Genomic DNA, 22,624 nt, shown 5'->3' with positions numbered 1-22,624 from the left:
AAAACAGTTTAAGTAAATAACTGAGGAGGCCTTTAGGTTTTATTAAAACGGTGATAACAATGGAAGGGCAGTGGCCAGCTCTCCCAGACCAGGGTTTCTCGTTTTGTTTTTAGCTGCAGCATTCAGAAGCTATAGGACATCCCAGCTGCTTTTCTCTCTGAGATGGGTGTTGATGTTGATTTTTCCTAGATCAAAAAACTGCATGTAAGAATCTGTATTTGAATTTATCTTTGTGCCAAGCAGCGTATACCAAGAAGGTACGGTATCTATTGTTTGTGTAAGTGTACCAACATATAAGCGCTCCCAAAATTTTCTTTGATTGTATTTTAACTAAATTTGAATAGGTTATATTTGGCTTAATGTCGAGTGCTTTGACCAGTCACAACATATCTGGAAAACGCACTTCACATCTCACTTTAAAATAAGGAATGGTTTGGGTCTAAGTGGCCTTCTTAAAATATTTTTGCAGGGATCTGGTCTGGTCAACAATATTTGTAGCCGAGGGATTTCTGACTGACTCCTGTTATTGAAAAGTTAGTGGAGTTGCTGGGGATGGTTTGCTGGGGCTTGTGCTGTGAGCCGCCTCAGACATTCAGTGAGACCGGAGGATTGGGTGACCCAAACTTTGGATGGAGCATGGGGACTGTGGTAACAGCATCTGGGTGTGTAACATGAACACCAAATGGAACAGAGGCTGCAGACAGGGGAAGCTCTGAAACCACGGAGTGAGTGTGTGTTGGGAAAGGGATCTGCTGTATCCTCTCCGGGTTTTCCAGGAGCAGCTTCCCAAGCTACACTTAACCCAGGAACAGAGTGTTGAGGGGATCTGGACTGAACACGGATCTGGTCACAGAGCGGTGTCACCTTCTTCAACACGACCTGCAGCTTCACACCAGGGGGAAGACGGGGCTGCCGGTGGCTATTAGGGTCAGGGTTTCATTCAGCTTCTGTGATCTGAAACTTTCCAGGCCGGAGTCGGTGACAGTTCCGTCTTCTCCCAGTATCTCAACATCAATGTCACCATTCGGTGATGGAGGATGTATATGGTGGATGAGGTCAATACATTGCTTCTCCCTCAGCGGGAAGCTGCCAGGTGTATCCTTATGTTCCCAGTATAGTGAGATTCCCGAAGGTGAACATGGTATCTGCAGAGTAGCCATTACATGGGGAGAGGTAGAGGAACTGAAGGAGCTCTCTCTCTATTAATGTTACAGGTTGTCCATGTACAGTATATTATGTTGGTGAATACCCCTGTCCTGAAAGCAGCCACAGTTCCTTCATTCAGAAGCAGGCAGCCATTCCCATCATCTACGGGTCTCCATATAGAAAGGAATAATTGTATCTTGGATAAAGGCCTTCCCCTTACTACACGTTTCAAAACACCATCCCTACCACCAAACAACCACATCAAAAGTATTCCATGTGTACAGAGAGCAATGGGGTCACTCGGATTGTCAATGAGCAGACCATCAGGGATGGAGAAAAACCTTCCATGTCCGAACGGGTCTGAGTGAACCCCCCAGTACACAGTATCACGAAGTCCTGTAATCCCTCTCCATTTCAGTAACATACTGCCTTCCATTATTCCTGTAAATGAAATTACAGGTTATATTATGTTGTATTGCACCTGCCAGATTATTATCCATTGTCTTTAACTTTCTGTATCTATTTGCAGACACTCCACCCTCGATTGATAATTTAATCTCTTGCTTATCCAAGCGACATCACCAAACTCAGTATCTGGATATCTGTTCCAACCTCCTGATCATTGATGTAGATTGTAAATAGTTGAGGTACCCGCACTGGTCACTGTGTGACTCCACTGCTGACGTTCTGACAAACTGATTAAGACTGACGTATCCAGAGAGCCTGCTTCCTGTTTGATAGACAGTCCTCCCTCTATACTGTGTAACACAGTCGAAAGGCTGAGTGTGGACGAGGAGCATCAGTCAGGAATCCAACCCCTTGAACAAGCTCCGCCATTGAATGCAATCATGGCTGATGTTATCGTGGCCTCTGTACCACTTTCCTGATAACTCTCCATCCTAAGACACCTTATTTGCAGGAATCAGTTGAGGGAACTATCTCTGAGCTCCTTCCAATATAACAATACACTTTCTTCATTGAGTAGAAAAATTCTTTACACACTACTCCAATGTGATCTCACTGAGATCCTGTACAGAGGCAGCAAAAACATTACCAGGCTGCTGAAAGGTTCCCATCCAGTTTAGAGCAGTCTCAGCTCTCTAGGGTAATACACAGCATTGTTTAAAATCATTGTCCTTCTCTACTCCACATGCATAACGGGAGATCTAGAGAAAATCTCACAATAATGCTTGAGAAGAGCATGAATAACGTGGCGAGATGACCTCTAACATTAATTTTATTTAGAATCTGACCATTGGGGAGGTGCCAGAGTGCTGGAGAACGATTAATACGGTCCCACTTCACAGTAATCATGATTTGGAGATGCTGGTGTTGGACTGGGATGTCCAAAGTTAAAAATCACACAATACCAGGTTATAGTCCAACAGGTTTAATTGGAAGCACATTAGCTTTCGGAGCGCCACTCCTTCATCAGGTGATTGTGGGGGACAATATTGTTAGGCACAGAATTTATAGCAAAAAATTACAGTATGATGTAACTGAAGCTACACATTGAAAATTACCTTGATTGTCTGTTGAGTCTTTCATCTATTCGAATACCATGATAGTTTAGCTTCTTCCGTTGTTGTGGTTCTGCTCGCCGAGCTGGAAGTTTTTGCTGCAAACGTTTCCACACAAACGAAGCTGCATCAGGACACTATTCAAAAGGGCCACAACACACTGCAGTACACCAGAACTGCGAAAAGAGGAAGAGGAACATCTATACAAGGTATTCGCCAAAAACGGATACCCACGCAACTTTATCACCAGATGCCTAAGAGATAGACCGAGTAACGAGGACATGCCACAACCAAAAGGACTAGCCACTCTACCATACGTCAGGAGCGTCTCAGAACTGACAGCCAGACTACTGCGACCCTTAGGACTCATAACAGCACACAAGCCATCATCCACGCTCAGACAACAACTCACTAGAACAAAGGACCCAATACCCAGCATGAGCCAAACTAACGTAGTTTACAAAATACCATGCAAGGACTGCACAAAACACTATATAGGACAAACAGGAAGACAGCTAACAATCCGCATCCATGAACATCAGCTAGCCACAAAACGACACGACCAGCTATCTCTAGTAGCCATACACTCAGACAACCAGCAACATGAATTTGACTGGGAAAACACCACTATCATAGGACAAGCCAGACAGAGAACAGCCAGAGAATTCCTAGAGGCATGGCATTCATCCCTAAACTCCATCAACAGACACATTGACCTGGACACCATATACAAACCACTACAGCTGAAACTGACACCCGGAAACGGCAAGAACATCCATCAACAGACACATCGACCTGGACCCCACATACCAATCACTGCAGCTGAAACTGACACCCGGAAGCGGCAAGAACAAACCAATATAAATACAGGAAGAAACATCAAAGCAGCGCTTCACACGAGGCTCCAACAGCACTGATGATGTTCCCTAGCCAGGGAACGAAACGTTTGCAGCAAAAACTTTCGGCTCGGCGAGCAGAACCACAACAACGGATACCCGAGTTACAAATCTTCAATCAGATTTTAATCGCTTCTTCCGTGTGTAAATCAAAAAACCATATTTTAAAAGTTGCATTCTCAGGTTAACTGTAACAATTGGGTTAGTTACACAATATGTCGAAGGTGTTAGCGCCCTGTGTTCTCTGTCTATGCCATGCTTTTAGATCGATTCTAAGCTAAATAGTCAAATAACAGAGTTTTACTGTATTCCTGCAGTTTTTGAGCAAAGTACAATGTAACACTGCAAGTACAAATTCACCCCACAAAATATTTGTGCGCATGTGGGTCTTTGTCTGTGTGTGGTGTTTTTGTCTTGGTTGGGGGTTGTGAGTGTGAGAGGGAGTGTATATGTGTGTGTAGTGATGTAGGGTGTTTTAAGTCTGTGAGGGGGTGCATATGTGAGTGTTGGAGTGTGTGTGTGTCTGGCGTGGGGGTTTGCGAGTGTCTGTGAGAGAGAGGGTATATGTGCCTGCATGAGTGTAGAGTGGTCTAAGTCTCTGAGAGCATCCATGTGTGAGTATGGGAGTGTATGTGTCTGTAAGGTTGTGAGCGAGTATCAGTGTGCGTGTCTGTGCATATATGTGTCCATGTGTATGTGTGTGTACAGGAGTGACTCTGTGTGTGTGTGTGTTTGTGTAGGTGTGTCTGTGCGTGTATATAGTGCAATGGTGGTCACCTGTAGTATGACATGAACCCAAGGGCCCTGTTGAGGCCCTCCCTATGGGTACTGCTCTTAGCTATCAGCCCCTGTTTGGCCACTTCTCGCTATTGCCTGTCCCGAAGTCTGCCTTGGAGGATGGTCACCCGAAGGTCCGAGGTCGAATGTCCTGTACCACAGAAGTGTCCCCAACTGGGAGACAACACTTCTCTCTGTTGATTGTTATGTGGTGCCCATTCATCCTTTGCTGTAGCCTTTGCTCGGTTTCCCCAATGTACCATGCCTCTGGGCGCCCTTGCTTGCAACGTATAAGATAGACAACGTTGGCTGAGTCACATGAGTACCTGCCACATACATAGTGGGAGGTGTCCTCACATGTAATGGTGATAACCATGTCCACACTCTGACACGTCTTGCAGCGCCTACCATGACAGGGTTGTATGAAGTTGTCCTGAGAGCTGGGCAGCTTGCTACGAACAATGATCTGTTTGAGGTTTGGCGGTTGTTTAAAGGGAAGTAGTGGAGGTGTGGGGAAGGTCTTGGCGAGGTGCTCAACCTCATTGATAATGTGTTGCAGGTCACGAAGAACATGGCATAGTTTTTCAGCTCCTGGGAAGTACTTAACAACGAAGGGTACCCTGTTGGTTGCCCCAGCAAGGTACCACAATGACTTCCTTAGGAGATAGACATGTGCTGCAACCGACAGGGTACCCTTCGTTGTTCAGTACTTCCCAGGAGCTGAAAAACTGCACCATGTACTTGGTGACCTGCAACTCAATATCAATGAGTATGAGCACCCCGACAAGACCTTCCCATACCTCCACTGCTTGCCTTTAAACAACCGCCAAACCTCATACAGATCATTGTTCAGAGCACATTGCCCGGCTCTCAGGACAACTCCATACAACCCTGTCAAGGTAGGCGCTGCAAGATGTGTCAGAGTGCGGAGATGGATACCACCATTACACATGGGGATACCTCCCACTATGTACGTGGTAGGTTCTCATGTGACTCAGCCAACGTTGTGTATCATATACGTAGCAGGCAAGTATGCCCTGAGTCATGGTATATTGGGGAAACCGAACAAAGGCCACGGAAATGGATGAATTGGCACCACACAACAATCAACAGACAGTTGCCTCGCAGTTGGGGAACACTTCAGTGGTCCAGGGCATTTGACCGCGGACCTTCAGGTGACCATCCTCCAAGCCGAACTTCGGGACAGGCAACAGGGAAAAGTGGCCGAGCAGAGGCTGATAGTTAAGTTCCATACCCATAACGAGGGCCTCAACTGGCTCCTTATGTTCATGTCACACTACAGGTGACGACCATTGCACTATATACACATCTACACACAGACACATCTACACACACACACACACACACACTACACAAACACAAAGCCACTCCTATACACATATATACACACGGAAGGCACACACACACACTCTTACAGACACACACCTTCCCCACACTCACTCATGCATCCTCTCAGAGACATAGGCCACTCTACACTCATGCGCACTCTACACTCTCTCTCACAGACACACACAACCCCCCAGCCCAGACACACATACACACACACACTCTCCCACACTCACACCTACACCCCTCACAGACTGAAGGCACTCTACACTCACTACACACATATACACTCTCTCTCACACTCACAACCTCCAACCCAGACAGACACACAAACAGACTGACATAAAGATCCACAAGCACTCATATATTTTGTGGGGTGAATTTGTAATTGCAGAGTACATTATACTTTGCTCAAAAACTGCATGAATTAGTGTAAAACTCTGTTATCTCACTTTTTAGATTAGAATCATCTAAACATCATGGCATAGACAGAGCGCTAACACCTTCGACATATTGTCTAGCTAACACCAATTGTTACATTTAACCTGAGGAAGCAACTTTTTTTTTACGAAAAGTTGTTTTTGATTTACACACGAAAGAAGTGAAACTATCATGGTATTCGAACAGATGAAAGACTCAATACACGGTCAAGGTAATTTTCAATGTATAATTTCAGTTACATCACACTGTAAATGTTTGTTATAAATTCTGTGCCTTACAATTGTGTCCTCCACAATCACCTGATGAAGGAGCGACGCTCCGAAAGCTAGTGTGCTTCCAGTTAAACCTGTTGGATTATAACCTGGTGTTGTGTGATTTATAACTTCACAGTATGGGTGGTAGAATAGACCAGGGAAGTATAGTTGAACGAATATTAATTCACAGTTAAGGAAACTACTGGAGAAAACACGGAAGGATAAAATTGAACTCCAATCAGAGTAGCAAGATCGGATCAGGGATAATCATCATGATTTTATCAGAAGGAAGTCAAATCTAATGAATTTGATTGAATTAGTTTGAGGAGGTCACTTATTTAGTATTGCAGCAAGGCCTTCGACAAAGCCCCATATGGGAAACTTTAAAATAAAGTAAAATCTCATGGAATCAAGGGTAATGTGACAAGTTACAACGAAAGTTTCTTAGTGTCAGGGGTCAGAAGGTGGTGGGATAATGTTGTTTGTGTGACTGGAGACCAGTGTCCCCTGGTGTACCACATGGATAAGTGCTGTGTCCCTTATTATTTGTGGTTTTCATAAATGGTGCAGATGTGAATGAAGGGGTTGGGTGAAAGGGGTGGGGATTGTGATAAGCAAATTTGTGTTTGCCTGGTTGATTGGCAATGAGGAGAAAGGTCTTATGTTACAGAAAGGTACAGATGGAATGGTCAGATGGTCAGATCAATGGCAGATGGAACGTAACCCTGATAAATATGAGGTGATGCACAGTGGAAGAAGGAACCAGACAGGGGAGTAATCAATGAATGGCACATTGGGAAGCTCAGTTCGTTCTTCTCCACACATCACTGAATGGGACTGAGCAGAGTAATGGACTAGCTAAGAACTGGACCTTGGATGTAGCATTAATCAATCGGGGTGTAGATTATAAGAAGTATACACAGCATTGGTTAGGCCAAGATGGAGTACTGTATGTAGCTCTGGAAGCGACTTAAAAGGAAGGGTATGGTTGTACTGGATGGTATGCAGAGGAGATTCACCAGGATGTTCCCTGGGATGGAACATATCGCTATGGAGAGAAACTGGATAAGCTCGGGTTGTTTACATTGGAGCAGAGAAGGCTGAGGGGGATGTGATTCAGAAGGCAACGATTATGAGAAGCATGGACGTGGGTGGATAAACAGCAGCTGTTCCTTTTAGTCAGAGAGTTGAGAACAAGCGAGAACACTTTTAAAGTGAAGGGTTTGAGAATTAGAGAGAATTTGAGGTTTGTTCTTCACCCAGAAGCTGTTAGGGTCTGGAATTCACTTCCTGAGAGTGGAGGTATCACAGGTAGCCTCATAACCATCAAAAAGTACTTGGACGAGCACTTGGAAGTGTCATAACATTTCCTGCTATGGGCCTGTTGTTTCAAAGTGGGACTAATATAGGTTGTGCTGTATTTCTGTTGGTCTATGCTCCTGTGAGTATATGGTGTGGAAGGTAAATTATTGAGGAGCAAAAGGCAGGAATTGATGGGTTTCTGAAGAGTATATTCACAAAGTTTATAAGAGTGAACTGTAATAGCTCGTCAAATCATGTCAATGTGAGAAGTATGAGAAAACAAGTGCAGCTTCCTTACAATCTGAAACCAGAGAATGGAGAATGGGTAACGGAAATGGCAGAACAATGAAACAGCTACTTCAGTTCTGTCTTCACAGAACTTTCAAACAATACGAGGAAAACCAAGTCGGGTGTGGCAAAAGGGTTCGAGTACATGAAGCATAGAACATAGTAAATAAAAGATTTAGGAGAAATTATTGGGACTGAAAATAATGGTCACAGACAACGGTAACACGGATTTATGAAATGGGGATTATGTTTGAGAAACGGTCTGGGAGACAAGTACTTTGATTTTCAGGAAAGTTTTGGTAAAGCTAGTTTGCAAAATAAAGTCTGAGTGGATTGGGGCGAATATATGACCATGTTTCCAGAATGGGACAGCTGGCAGGAAGAAGTAAATAGAAATAAATAGGCTCGTCAAACAACAGCCTGACATTGTCTGTAAGATATGATTCTGTGAGTATGACTATATCCCAGACACCCCATCACCTTCCCGGATATCTCCTGTCTCACCAGCACAACAGACAGAGAACAGCCAGGGAATTCCTAGAGGCATGGCACTCATCCACAGACACAATCAATGAGCACATCGACCTGGACCCAATATACCGGCCACTGCAGCGGACAGCTGGAACTGACAACCGGAAGCGGCAGAGACAAACCACTACAAATGCCGGAGGAAACATCACAGAAGCGCTTCACAGGAGGCTCCCAAGCACTGAGGATGTCACCTAGAAAGGGGATGAAACATCTGCAACACAAATTCCCAGCTCGGCGAACAGAACCACAACAACAGGCACCCGAGCTATAAATCTTCTTACAAACTTTGAATTAGCAATTATTAGTAGTTATTAGAATTAGTAACAGATACAGCAGAAGTGATGGCGGAGTGGGATACAATTGGAAGGGAATTGCTCTGGGAGTCCTCAACAGTGACTCCGTATCCCATGAAGTCTCGTGGCGTTAGTTTACACATGGGAAAGAAAACCTCCTGCTGATTACCATGTACCAGTCTCTCTTAACTGATGAATCAGTACTCCTCCATGCTGAACAACACTTGGAGGAAGCCCTGAGCGTGGCAAGGACACAAAGTTGTACTCTGGGTGGGGGATTTCAATGTCCACCACCAAGTGTTGCTCAGCTGCAGCATTACAGATCGAACTGGTCGGGTTCTAAAGAACATAACTGCTAGACTGGGTCTGCCGCAGTTGGTGAAGGAACTAACGAGACATATTTGATTTCATTCGTACTAATCTGTCAGTTGCAGAAGTATCTCTCCATGACAGTATCTGTAAGAGTGACCATCGCATAGTCATTATGGAGACAAAGTCACACCTTCACATTGAGAATAGCTTCCATCATATTGGGTGGCACCATCACTGTACTAAATGGGACAGACTTCGAACAGATCTAGCAGTTCAATCCTGGGTTTTCATATGGTGTTGTGAGTCATCAATAGCAGCAGAATTGGACTCCTGCACAACCTCATGGCCTGGCATATCCCCCTTGCAACAATTACTCTCAAGCCAGAGAATAGACCCTGATTCAATGGAGTGTGCAGGAGCAGCACCAGCCATCCCTGAAAATGAGGGGACAGCCTGACGAAACCACCAAACAGGACAACATGTGGGCCAAGCAGCATAATCAGTATGTAAGAGACAGAGCTATGTGATCCCAAAAGCAACGGATCTGATCTAAGTTCTGCAGTTCTTCCACATCTCGTGGAGAAATGGTAGGGACAATTAAACAAGTCATTGGAGAAGGAGATTCCACAAATATCTCCATCATTAATGATGCAATATCCTAGCTCATCATTGCAAAAGATAAGGTTGATGCATACTCAACAATCTTCAGTGAGAAATGCTGAGCGCATGATCCATCTTGGCCTTCTTCAGTGGTCCTCAGTAATTCAGTTACCAGTCATCAGCAATTCCATTTAATCCATGCAATATCCAGAAACGGTTGTAGACACTGGATACTTCAAAGGGTACATACCCTGACTACATTCTGGCAATAGCACTGAAAACATGTGCTCTAGAACTTGCCACTTCCCTAGCCAAGCAGTTCCCATACAGTTACAACAACGACATTTACCCGATTGTGTGGAAAAGTACCCAAGTATCTGCTATACATAAAGAGCAGAAAAAATCCAATCCGGCCAATCACCAACCCATCAGTCTACTATCTATCATGGAAGGTGTTAGTGCTTTCAAGCAGCACCTGCTCAGCAATACCCTGGCCAATGACGCCAGTTTGGACTCTACCAGAGCCGCTCAGCTTCTGACCTCATTCCCACAAACATGGACAAAAGCGCTGAATTCCAGAGGTGGGGTGAGAGTGACAGGGCTTTAAATCAAAGCTGCCTTCGACAAAGTGTGGCATCAAGTGACCTTAGCAAAACTGGAATCAATGGGTATCCAGGTTAAACTCCCCGCTCGTTAGAATCGTACCTGACACATAGGAAGATGGTCATGGCTGATGAAGGTCAGTCAACTCAGCTCCAGGACAAGTCTGTAGGAATCACTAGAGCAGCGGCTTAGGCCGAAGCATCTTCGGTCTGCTTCATCAATGGCTTGCCTCTATTATAATGTCAGAAGTGGGCATGTTCGCCAATGATATCACAATGTTCAGCAACATTTGTGGCTCCTCAGAACTGAAGTAATCCATGTCCAAATGAGACAAGGTTTGGACAGTATCCAGGCTGACAAGTGGCAAGTAATATTCAGGCCATACAAATGCCAGACGGTGACCATCACCACTAAAATACAATCTAACCTGCCCCTTGGCATTCAATGGTGCTACCATCACTGAATCCCCCAGTATCAAAATCCTGGGGGATAAACATTGCTCAGAAACTCACTGGACTCGCCCACATAAACACAGTAACTACAAGAGCAGGTCAGAAGCAAGGAATACTGCGGCGAGTAACTCACATCCTGACTTCCAAAAGCCTGTCTATTATTTACAATGCATAAGTCAGAAGTGTGATAGAATACTCCCTATTTTCCTGGATGATTGCAGACCCAACAACACTCAAGAAGCTTGATACCATCCTGGACATAACAGCCAGTTTGAGTGTCGTTTCATCCACAGTACTCCACCATCAACGCTCAGCAGCAGCAGTGTTTTACAATTTGCACTGAAATGGTTCACCAAAGATCCTCAGACACCCTCTTCCCAACTCACGACCACGTCTATCCAAAAGGACAAGGGCAGCAGATGTATGGGAACACCACCATCTTCAAGTTCCCTTCCAAGCCATTCACCATCCTGATTTGGAAATATATCACCTTCCCTTCACTGCAACTGGGTCAGAATCCTGGGATTCCCTCCCAAATGGCATTGTGGGACAGGTGGACTGCAGCAATTCAACAAGGCAGCTCACCACTACCTGCTCAAGGGCGACTAGGGATGGGCAATAAATGCCGGCCCAGCCAGTGACACCCAGATTCACGAAATAAATAAATCAGAAAAATAAAATGAACACAGGAAGGTTACTGAGGTATCGCAGGGATCGGTGCTCGGGCCCCGCTGTTCACAAAACGCATTAAGCATTTGGTTGCGGGTATGAAATCCCAGCCTGCTAACAGCACTAAAGGATGTGGGATTGTGAGTGGGCGAGGAGGTTGTAAGAAAAGCTCCAAGGTGACTGAGACAAGTGGAGTGAATGGGCAAATACGTTGCAGATGGAGAGTAAGGTGGGTCGAGGTGACGGTGGGCCCTTTGGTGGGAACAAGCGATTGGCAGCCTATGCTTGAACCATGTTGATCTACAAAGCGATGTATACTCCTTTTTGTTGTTTCCTTCTGAGCGGCCCTCCAAGGTCCCTGCTGCACAGTGAGGTCTCAACCCAGAGGTCAGTTGACCAGTGTACACAGACCCTCCAAGGGGGGAGTTGTAATATTGAAAATGATCTGGATCTCCCTGTACACCAGTCACTGAAAACAATATTGCAGGAACAGAAAGTAGTTAGGAAGGTAACTGGTGCATTGACCTTCATTTCAGGTGGATTTGAGTCCAGCAAAAAGGGTCTCTTACTGCAGCTGTACAGGGCCTTGTTGGGACCACATCTTGAACATTGTGCAGTATTGTGTGCAGTTTTGGTCTCCTTACCGAATAAAGGACAAACCTGACATTGAGGGAATGCAGTGAAGGATGGCCAGACTGATCTCTGGGATGACAGGCTTGTTGTGGGAGCAGAGTTTGGGGCAACTAGGCCTGTATTCCATGGGCTTTAGGAAAATGAGTGGAGATTTCAGTAACATATATAACACTCGGACAGGGTGAGACAGATTGGAAGCAGGAATGATAATTCCCCTGACTGGTATGTCTAAAACAAGGGGCCAAAGTATTAGATACAGACAGGACACTCTGCATTGAGATGAGAATAAATGTCTGGACTCAGGCACTGGTGACCCTGGGGAATTCGCTCACACCTGGTAGCCAAGACACTGTATATAAATAAGGATTTAGAGACAGGAAAGGGATGGTGGGAGAGCAGGAGTACGGTGTGGAAATAAAGGGCCAGCCATCATTATGCTGAATTGGGTAGCAAACTTGATGGACCAAAGGGAGTACTGCATTTCTTATTTTATAGCTCTCCAAGGTTACTCATGTTAATGGATATATTCATAGTGTGGGATAAGAGCATTGAGGAGATGTTTGAACATGAACTAGAATGGGTGAGGCTCAATGTGTTTTGCAACCTCCTCCTTTACCGGTGTTTCTGTGTAGTCTGTGGGAAAGTTGTCACAAACTCTCAGATGTTAGGAAGAACGTCTCTGCAATATCAACAGGATTGTGTTTACCGTTCCCTTTTCCGATACCGAGGCTGGTGCCGGGTGTTCTGTCTGGTTTTATCCTTTAAGAGCTTGGAGCAGTTTGAAACAATAGATTATTTTGCTTGGCCGACTCAGAGAGCATTGAAACGTTTATCATATATCTGTGTGTCTGGAGTCATGTTTAGGACAGACCAGGAAAGCACGGGAGATTTACTTCCTGAAAGTCCTTGGGGAAGCAAATCCGTGTTTGCAATCGATATTGGTTTCAAGGTCATATTACTGACACCAGATTTTGCATCTTAATAATTATTTTAAACATCCACCCGCTGCCAGACCATTAGCCTGATCTGGATTAGTAATCCAATGACATTTCCATAACAGCCCCATCTCTACATGGGGACATATCAGAGACAACACTGAGCTAGTTATTTCTGTGCTGCTTGACAGCTCTGTCAAAAAGAACTCCCACCAACTTGACTATCGTGACTGTCCCGAGGGAATGGTAATCGGTCAGATTGTAATTATTCCCCTCTTAGGGGACCGGACATAGCTGTGTAATTTTCCACATTGCCAGGGAGATGTCAGAGATGGAGCTGGAATGAAACAGCTTCCCCAAGGACACGGCTTGTTGTGCAGCACAAGTCTTCAGTTTGATCGCAGGAATGGGGTCAGGTCCCATTGCCTTTGTCGTATCTACTGTGTGTTCGGCTGTTTCTTCATGTCATTGGCAGCGAATCAGATTGATTAAACACTGGCAACGGTGGTTCTGTGGGCATCATGGCGAGAGTGAGGTGGATCATCGACTCAACACTTCTGGCTGAGGATGGCACAGATACTACATCCTTGTCTTTTACACTGATATGAAGGTCTGTTCCATTATCTAGGATGGGGATGTTTGTGGATCCCTTTCCTACAGTCATTTGTTTAATCATCCATCACCATTTATGACTGAATGTGGCAGGACTGCGGAGCTTTGATCAGATCGGTTGCTCAAGTGCGGTAACATTAATGGGTTAGCATAAATAGACAATAGACAATAGGAGCGGGTGTAGGCTATTCCGCCCTTCGAGCCTGCACCACCATTCAATATGATCATGGCTGATCATCCTTAATCAATATCCTGTTCCTGCCTTATCTCAATAACCCTTGATTCCATAATCCTTGAGAGCTCTATCCAACTCTTTCTTAAATGAATCCAAAGACTGGACCTCCACTGCCCTCTGAGGCAGAGCATTCCACACAGCCACTACTCTCTGGGTGAAGAAGTTTCTCCTCATCTCTGTCATAAATGGTCTACCCCATATTTTTAAGCTGTGTCCTCTGGTTCAGCACTCACCCATCAGCAGAAACATGTTTCCTGCCTCGAGAGTGTCCAATTCTTTAATAATCTTATATGTCTCCATCATATCCCCTCTCAGTCTTCTAAACTCAAGGGTATACAAGTCCAGTCGCTCCAGTCTTTCAGTGTAAGGTAACTCGTCATCTCAGGAATTGACCTCGTCAACCTACGCTGCACTCCCTCAATAGCCAGAATGTCTTTTCCCAAATTTGGAGACCAGAATTGCACACAGTACTCCAGGTGTGGTCTCACCAAGACCCTGTACAGCTGCAGAAAAACCTCTTTGCTTCTATACTCAATCCCTCTTGACATGAAGGCAAGCATGCTATTCGCCTTCTTCACTACCTGCTGAACCTGCATGCATACCTTCATTGACTGGTGTACAAGAACACCCAGATATTTCTGTACTGCCTAAATTGATTCCAGTTAGATAGTAATCTGCCTTCCTGTTCTTGCCACCAAAGTGGATAACCATCCATTTATTCACATTAAACTGCACCTGCCATGCATCTGACCACTCACCTAACTTGTCCAGGTCACCCTGTAATCTCCTAATATCCTCATCACATTTCACCCTGCCACCCAGCTGAGTATCATCTGCAAATTTGCTAATGTTATTGCTAATACCATCTTCTATATCATTAACATATATTATAAAAAGCTGCGGTCCCAGTTCTGATCCCTGTGGGACCCCCCTGGTCACTGCCTGACATTCTGAAATGGAGCCGTTTATCACTACTCTTTGTTTCCTATCAGCCAACCAACTTTCAATCCAAGTTAATACTTTGCCCCCAATACTATGCGCCCTAAGTGTGCTCACTAACCTCCTATGCGGGACTTTATCAAAAGCTTTCTTATAGTCCAGGTACACTACATCTACTGGATCTCCCTCGTCCATCTTCAGAGTTACATCCTCAAAAAATTCCAGAAGATTAGTCAAGCATGATTTCCCCTTCATAAATCCATGCTGACTCTGACTTATCCTGTTACTATTATCCAGATGTGTCGTAATTTCATCCTTTATAGTAGACTCCAGCATCTTTCCCACGACTGAGGTCAGACTAACTGGTCTATAATTTCCTGCTTTCTCTCTCTCATCTTTCTTAAAAAGTGGCACAACCTTAGCCACCCTCCAATCGGCAGGAACTGATCCCGAATCTATCGATCTCTGGAAAATAATCACCAATGCATCCACGATTTCTCGAGCCACCTCCTTCAGTACCCTGGGATGTAGACCATCAGGCCCAGGGGACTTATCAACCTTCAGACCTAACAGTCTCTGCAACACCAATTCCTGGCAAATATAAATTCCCTTCAGTTCAGGTTCTTCAGCTACTGTTACCTCAGGGAGATTGCTTGTGTCTTCCCCAGTGAACACAGATCTGAAGTACCAATTCAATTATTCTGCCATTTCTTTTTTCCCCGTAATATTTCCCCTGTTTCTGTCTTCAAGGGCACAATTTTAGTCTTAACCATTTTTTTGCCTTTCACATACCTAAAAAAAACTTTTACTATCCTCCTTTATATGATTATCCATCTTAAATTCGTACCAATTTTTCTCTCTGCGTATTTCCTTCTTGCTAATCCTCTGTTGTTCTTTCCAGTCCCCCGTTTTCCCACTTATCTTTGCTATGTTATACTTTTTCTCTTTTAACTTTATATGATTCTTAACTTCCCTCGTCAGCCACAGCCACCCAATGCCTCCTCCTAGGATCTTTCTTCCTTTTTGGAATGAACTGATCCTGCAACTTCTGCATTATGCACAGAAATATCCGCCATTGTTCCTCCACTGTCATCCCTGCTAAGGTATTGCACCATTGAACTTTGGCCAGCTCCTCCCTCATAGCTCCATAGTTCCCTTTATTCAACTGAAAAAATTATCACTTCCGACTGTACCCTCTCCCTCTCAAATTGCAGATTGTATTATGGTCACTACTTCCCAATGGCTTCTTCACTTCGAGGTCCCTGACCAATTCTGGTTCGTTGCACAATACCAGATCCAGAATTAACTTCTCCCAGGTCGGCTCCAGCACCAGCTGTTCTAAGAATCCATCTCTGAGGCACTCCATAAAGACTCTTTCTTGTGGTGCAATACCATCCTGATTCTCCCAGTCTACCTGATGTTGATATCCCCCATAACATATCTAGCAACATATTTGCGACAGGCCAATTTCAGCTCCTGATTTAACTTACTTCCGACATCCAGACTCCTGTTTGGGGGCGTGTAGATAACTCGCAAGAGGGTATTTTTACCCTTAGTATTTCTGAGCTCTATCCACACTGACTCTACATCCCCTCATTCTATGTCCCGCCGTGCAAGGGACTGCATATCATCCCTTACCAACATGGCCACCCCACCCCCTCTGCCCGTCATTCTGTCCTTACAATAGCACGTGTAGCCTTGAGTATTAATTTCCCAGGCCCTGTCCACTTGAAGCCACGTCTCAGTTATCCCCACAATACCGTATCTGTAAATTTCCAAAAGAGCCTCAAGCTCATCCATCTTATTTCTAATGCTTCATACATTCATATATGGTATTTTTAATTTGTTACTGCCCTGACCCTTCCCATCAACTCCTATTTCACTCAACCTTACAGCATGATCTCTTTCTGAGTTTCCTGCCTCATTGATACAGTTGTCTTTCTTGACTTCCCTTGTTCTAACTTTCCCTCCAATTTCCTTCTTAAACATCCAGTTTGTCCCCTCCCCACACCCCCTTCCCCCTCGCAACTCAATTTAAACATAGCTAAGTTGCAGTAGCAGACCTGCCTGCCAGAATGCTGGCCCATAACCTATGATGGTGCAAATCGCCTCTCTTGTAGAATTTATGCTTCCCACAAAATATACCCCAGTGATCCAAGAATTTAAATCCTTGCTTCCTGCAGCAGTTCCCCAACCACACGTTCAAGTCCATTATCTCCCTGTTTCTGGCCACACCAGCCCTAGGAACTGGAAGCAAACCGGAGATAACCACCTTGGACGTCCTGCTTTTCAGCCTTCTTCCTTGTTCTCCTAAGTCCCGCTGTAGTATGTTCCTCCTCTTCTTCCCGACATCATTTGTGCCGACATATACCACCAACTCTGGCTCTTCACCTTCGCCCTGGAGGATTTCCTGCACTCTGTTTGTGATGTCTTTAACCCTGGCACCAGGAAGGCAACACATCATTAAGTCCCGTCTGCTGCCACAAAAACCCCGGTCAGTTCCTCTCACTATGGAGTCCCCTATTACCACGGCTCTGTGTGACTCTTCTGCTCTGCCTCCATGCCAACTTTTGATTGACAGACCTGGCCGCCTCGTGGACTGGCAGTGTCATCTGTCTCTACTGTTTCCATAAGTTTCAACTTGTTCCTGACAGGTACTTCCCCCGGGGTCTCTTGCACCCGTCTCCTCTCTGCCTTACTCATTGTCTGCTCTCCTCTGCTCTCTTCTGGTACGATTAGCGTAATAACCTCGCCGAAGGTCTTGTCCAGAAAGATCTCCTTCTCTCGGATGAGCCTAAGGTCCTCGAGTTCTTTCATCAGTGCTGCAATACGCTCTGCCAGTAGCTGAACGTGCACACACTTTCCACACTAATACAAGCCAGACACACCAGAGTCGTTGACCTCCCACATCAAGAACGTAGCACACTGAACCAGCTGGGCAGTCATGTCTTCACCCTCTTCAACTGTGGCGTAATCACTTCCACTTAAATAACAATCACTTACCTTCCCGACCGGCTTGGCGTTCCGACTTCACTTCCGCCCAGCTCCTGCCTCTCTGATGCGAAAAGCAGGTTTAGGTTCACGTGGTTCTGACCCTGACATGTTCACCCACAGTCACTACTGATATATAGATCGTGTTGATTGTAATGGCAGACTGAGGAGATTATCCCTGGGTAAAATATAAAAGGTGGTGCTTGAATGGTATTCTGCTTCTCGTGCTGCTGTGGTCTCCAGCACTACATGGATATGCAGTTTTGAGCCGCAATATCTGAAATGCAATTCTGCTCTCTGTCCCCGAGTTCACATAGAGACTCATTCACCCATCAGCCCTGTACTCAGTGACCTACTCTGGTTTCTGATGTGGAAATACTTGCATTTTCATATTCTCATTCTGCTGAGGTCATGTTTCCAATCTGACACATTCCGTAAGAACATTTAACTGATTTTATTCAATTGTTAAATTCACCTGAATCTTTTCCCTTGAGTAATCCCATCTTCTGGGTTTAAGTTGAATGTGTTTCCGTCTGTTTCTCTCCCTGACAATGAATAAGAGCTCTGCAGTGTCAGGGATGCCAGCCTGATGTAGTTTCAGAGCCAATGAATTCACTAGATTCCCAATCCTCTTCACCACATTGTATGTTTCCTCTTTTGATTCGATGCCTTGTCACTCATGGCTGCCTTGTCCTCCCATGATATGATTCATCTTTTTTGGGAGAATTTCTGATATCCTCCGAATTATCCAACATAAATTCCTGCCATTGTAGCTCCGTGGTCTTCCCTGCTCGGCTCCCCTTCCAATTAACTTTAGCCAGCTCCTCCCTCATATCTTTGTAGTGATATTGCTCAATTATAATCACAATACATCAAGAAGAGAGCAATAGATATAAATCGAAATAAGGTGTTTTGAGAGATGGAACATAAAGAATAATTGGCAATTTTTTTGACTAGATACAAAGAGAGAGGATATAGATGGGGACATGTGAAAAATGAGTAAACTAGGTTATTGAAAGAAATAGATGCACATCCCTCAATGTTTTGGCAATTCCTGTGTGCTGTGGTACTTTCTACAGTGCATTTATAACAGAGTAATGTGTTCAAATGGTGGGTCAGATGCCAGAATTTTTATCTCCAATAATATGACAGACACTAGCTTTGGAAAGCACCCAGCAGGACAATGTATTGAAGTCCCAGTAGAAAGGGGATTAATGGAAATACGTTGGGACACCAGAAGAAAGAATGTACAACACACAACCTGATAAGAATGTGAAGTTAGAGTAGAGAATTCCAGAAAAGGATGGAACACTGCGAGAAGGGGAATAATGTCACATTACATGAGCATCAAATAATGTTTTATAAATTTTATACATCATGTGCATCATTTTTCAATAACTGTGTCTCCGTTGTTCATTTAGAATGTGTTGTGCACATATGAAAAATATCTGCACACACACATTGATTAAACAATGTATACAAAATCATTTTTCTGCCATTGTAATGGTCCTGTTGTCATGTTACCAGGATACATGAACACCAACTGGCCACCAAAATACATGACCCATTATCACTATATTCCATAATACAGACAGAGAAGGGCATCACTTTGACTGGAACAACACACACACATACTAAGACACGCAAGGACGTTCTCAGAGGAATGGCATTCTAACCAGAAGTCCATCAATAAATGCATCAATTTGGATCCTATCTACCTTCTCTTCTAATAAACAACCGGAAATGACATCACCCACCTTCGGGAAGGAAAACCCATAAATAGAGAGACAGGACAAACCACCAGCGCTTCAGCGGAAACTCTCACTGATGATGTCACCTAATCATGGTGACGAAACATCTGAAAACAAATATTCATGCTCAGTGAGCTAACTTGCATACATATAAATTATTATTTTTCGTTAATTAGTGGAATTTAGGAGTTCTCTGTCACCCACCTTTTATCAGATTATGATGCGAGGCGAGCTTTTCTGGATGTGTTGTTTTAATTAACAGAGGGGTTCGACATTGATGTCATAACAGTTTGGGGCCTTGCTGAGGACTTGGACAGACTTGAACAGATTTGTGGTACAAAAGGTCCCAGCAGATTCCAACACATTGCAATTAGTGACCTGGATCTTCACATAAAACCGTTAGGAAAATTCATTTAATTTTGTTAACTTGTGGTTGGTTAAAGTAAAAGTGAAAGAATTGTTTTTTTTTAACATAACTAAAGAGGTTCCCAAATTTGCCAAGGAAGTTTACAAAGTCAGAGCAAGGAATATGTTTATAATTAGCAAATAGGTTGGAATTGGGTTTAACCAGGGACAAAAGGGAAGCTGACATTGTAACGGAGATGGTCAAGCACTTTGGTGTGTCAGAGAAACAGGCAACTGCAGTAGGGTTAGAAAGAAACTTAAATTGCAAATCTGGCAACTGGAGTTAGAAGGTGAAAATAGGGACGGAAACAGAGAGAGAACAAAGGGAATGGGTAAGAGAGGAAAAGAGAGAGATAATTTGAATTTCGGAAGTTGGGAAGTTAAATGAACAGGATCGAGATGAAGGGATGTATACAGCTATGATAATACCTTGTCATATTTCGGTGAGAAAAATGTAAATATTTTTATTTCATTTGAAAAACAAAATGGCTCAGCAGATGGTGTGTCCAGTGACCTTGTGGGTAACGCTCATTCAGACCATGCCGGTGGGCACAGGAGTGAGGTATTTGCAGCACTGGCAGATGAGGGGTCAAGAGATTATTCAGATGTCAGACTGGCTATTTTGGTTGGTTATGAATTGGTACTAGAAGAATATAGGCAGAGGTTCAGAAATATAGAGACGGAACCAGGTCAGGCTTATGTTGAGTTTGAAAGAATTAAACACAGTCATTTTGGTAGACCTTAAAAATGGATAAGACCTGTGAGGCTCGAAGGGAGATTATTCTGCTGGAGGAGTTTAAAGACGCACTTCCAGAGATGGTAAAAAATCATGTGAATGAATAGAAATTTCAAGAAGTGAGAAGCGCGGCAGAAATAGCAGGTAAATATGCATTGGTGCATGAGATGAAATTTAGCTTCTGGGAGGAGTTTCATCCTGTGAAGGATAGAAACTGGGAGAAGGGGAGATCACACACTACAAAGCGAACAGTAGCGCACAATAGTTTACTATAGGTGAAAATAGAAGCCCAAGGGGGTTGAAAGGAGGTGAAAGGCCTATGGTGTTCTCACTATAAGGGAGTGAAACAAATACCATTACAGTGCACATGGTTTAAGAAAGGCACTGGGAAAAGGAGCTTTCACTGCAGTAAGCTGGGACACACCGTGCTGGGGGTTGAAGGAAGATACTTTGGGAAAAGATGTGGTAGAAGAGGCTAAGCCAGTGGCATTAGTGAAACTATTAAAGAAGACCCCAAGTCTCCAACGAGCTGTAGGAGAGGGCACAGCCTAGGTACAGAGTCAGTGACTGGTCTCTATCAAGAATTCACCTCTGTGGATAAAGTTTACTCAGAAGGTGGGGGGAGGGGGATGCGGGGAGGACGATAAATTATTATTTTCCGAGATAGGGGATTTGCTCTATCGCTAATAATTGAGAAGTGAGGTGCCAGAAAAGCACAATAGATCAGGCAGCATCTGAAGAGCAGGACATTCTACGTATCAGGTATAAACCCATCGTCAGGAATGTGACAGTGGGACAAGGGGGCTGAAAGATAATAGGAGGGTAGGAGCTGGAGGGTCACTTGGAGGGCGATAGGAAGATGTCAGAGAACAATTAAGACAGTTCAAGAGGGCGGTGCTAATTTGAAAGTTTGGATCTGGCATAAGGTTGTGGGAGGGGAGATTTGGAAATTGGTGAAGTCGATGTTGATGCTGTATAGTTTGAGGAGTCCAGCTGTCCTAACACTTACCCACTTCACCCTCCTCTCCTACCTATCACCGTCACACCCACCAGCATCTACTTATCGCCTTGCAAGCTACCTTCCACCCAGCTCCACGCCCACCCCCACCCCAACCCTCCCATTTATTTCTCAGCCCCCTTCCCCCTCTCTTAACCCCCCACTTATCTAATGAAGGACTTGTGCCTGAAACGTTAACTTTCCTGCCTCCCAGATACTGCCTGATCTGCTGTGCTTTTCCAGCCCCACACTTTTCAACTCTGACCTCCATTGTTTACAGTCCTCACTTTCTCTCAGTCCTAATAGCAAGAGATGGAAAGATTTTCACTCTTTCTGACATGTTACTCAAGAGCGTGATAATTTGTGGAATGGGGGCAGAAATTAAGGTTGGGGACAGAAACATCACATTGGAGTGCCAAATCAGGATTGGGGAAGTAACAGTGAGAGTGAGTGACAGAGTGTCAGTCCCAGGAATACAGTTTGTTCTTGTGAATGATTTAATAGGATTCAAAGTGGGAGAGACCTCTTATGGTGGAGAAGTCAAATGAAAACCAGGGAACTGAGGAGTTAAAAGAATATACCCAGGAATTTTCCAGACTGTGTAGTAACAACATCCCACTGTCATAAGTTACAACAGGAAGGAAAAACGGAAAAAGAAGACAAAGGAGTTGATGTTCAGGTAACTGACACCCTGTGTGATGTCACGGTGCAGGAACATCCTGAACGTTGAGGAAAACGGTAGGTTAGTGCAGAAGGGAAATGGGCCAAAATGCACTAGATCGCTTGACTGGTAGCATACCATGTTACTGGTAGCACACAAACTAACTGCAGGTGGTCACCTAGGTGTAAGGAAGACTCAAGCTTAGGTGCAGAAGCATTTCTAGTGGCCTGGAATGCTCAAGGACGTGGTTAATTTTTGTTTTACATATCATACATGACAAATGGTAGGTAGCTCACAG

This window comes from Hemiscyllium ocellatum, unplaced genomic scaffold, assembly GCF_020745735.1.
Source record: "Hemiscyllium ocellatum isolate sHemOce1 unplaced genomic scaffold, sHemOce1.pat.X.cur. scaffold_529_pat_ctg1, whole genome shotgun sequence".
Lineage (NCBI taxonomy): Eukaryota > Metazoa > Chordata > Chondrichthyes > Orectolobiformes > Hemiscylliidae > Hemiscyllium > Hemiscyllium ocellatum.
This window is presented reverse-complemented; position numbering follows the sequence as displayed.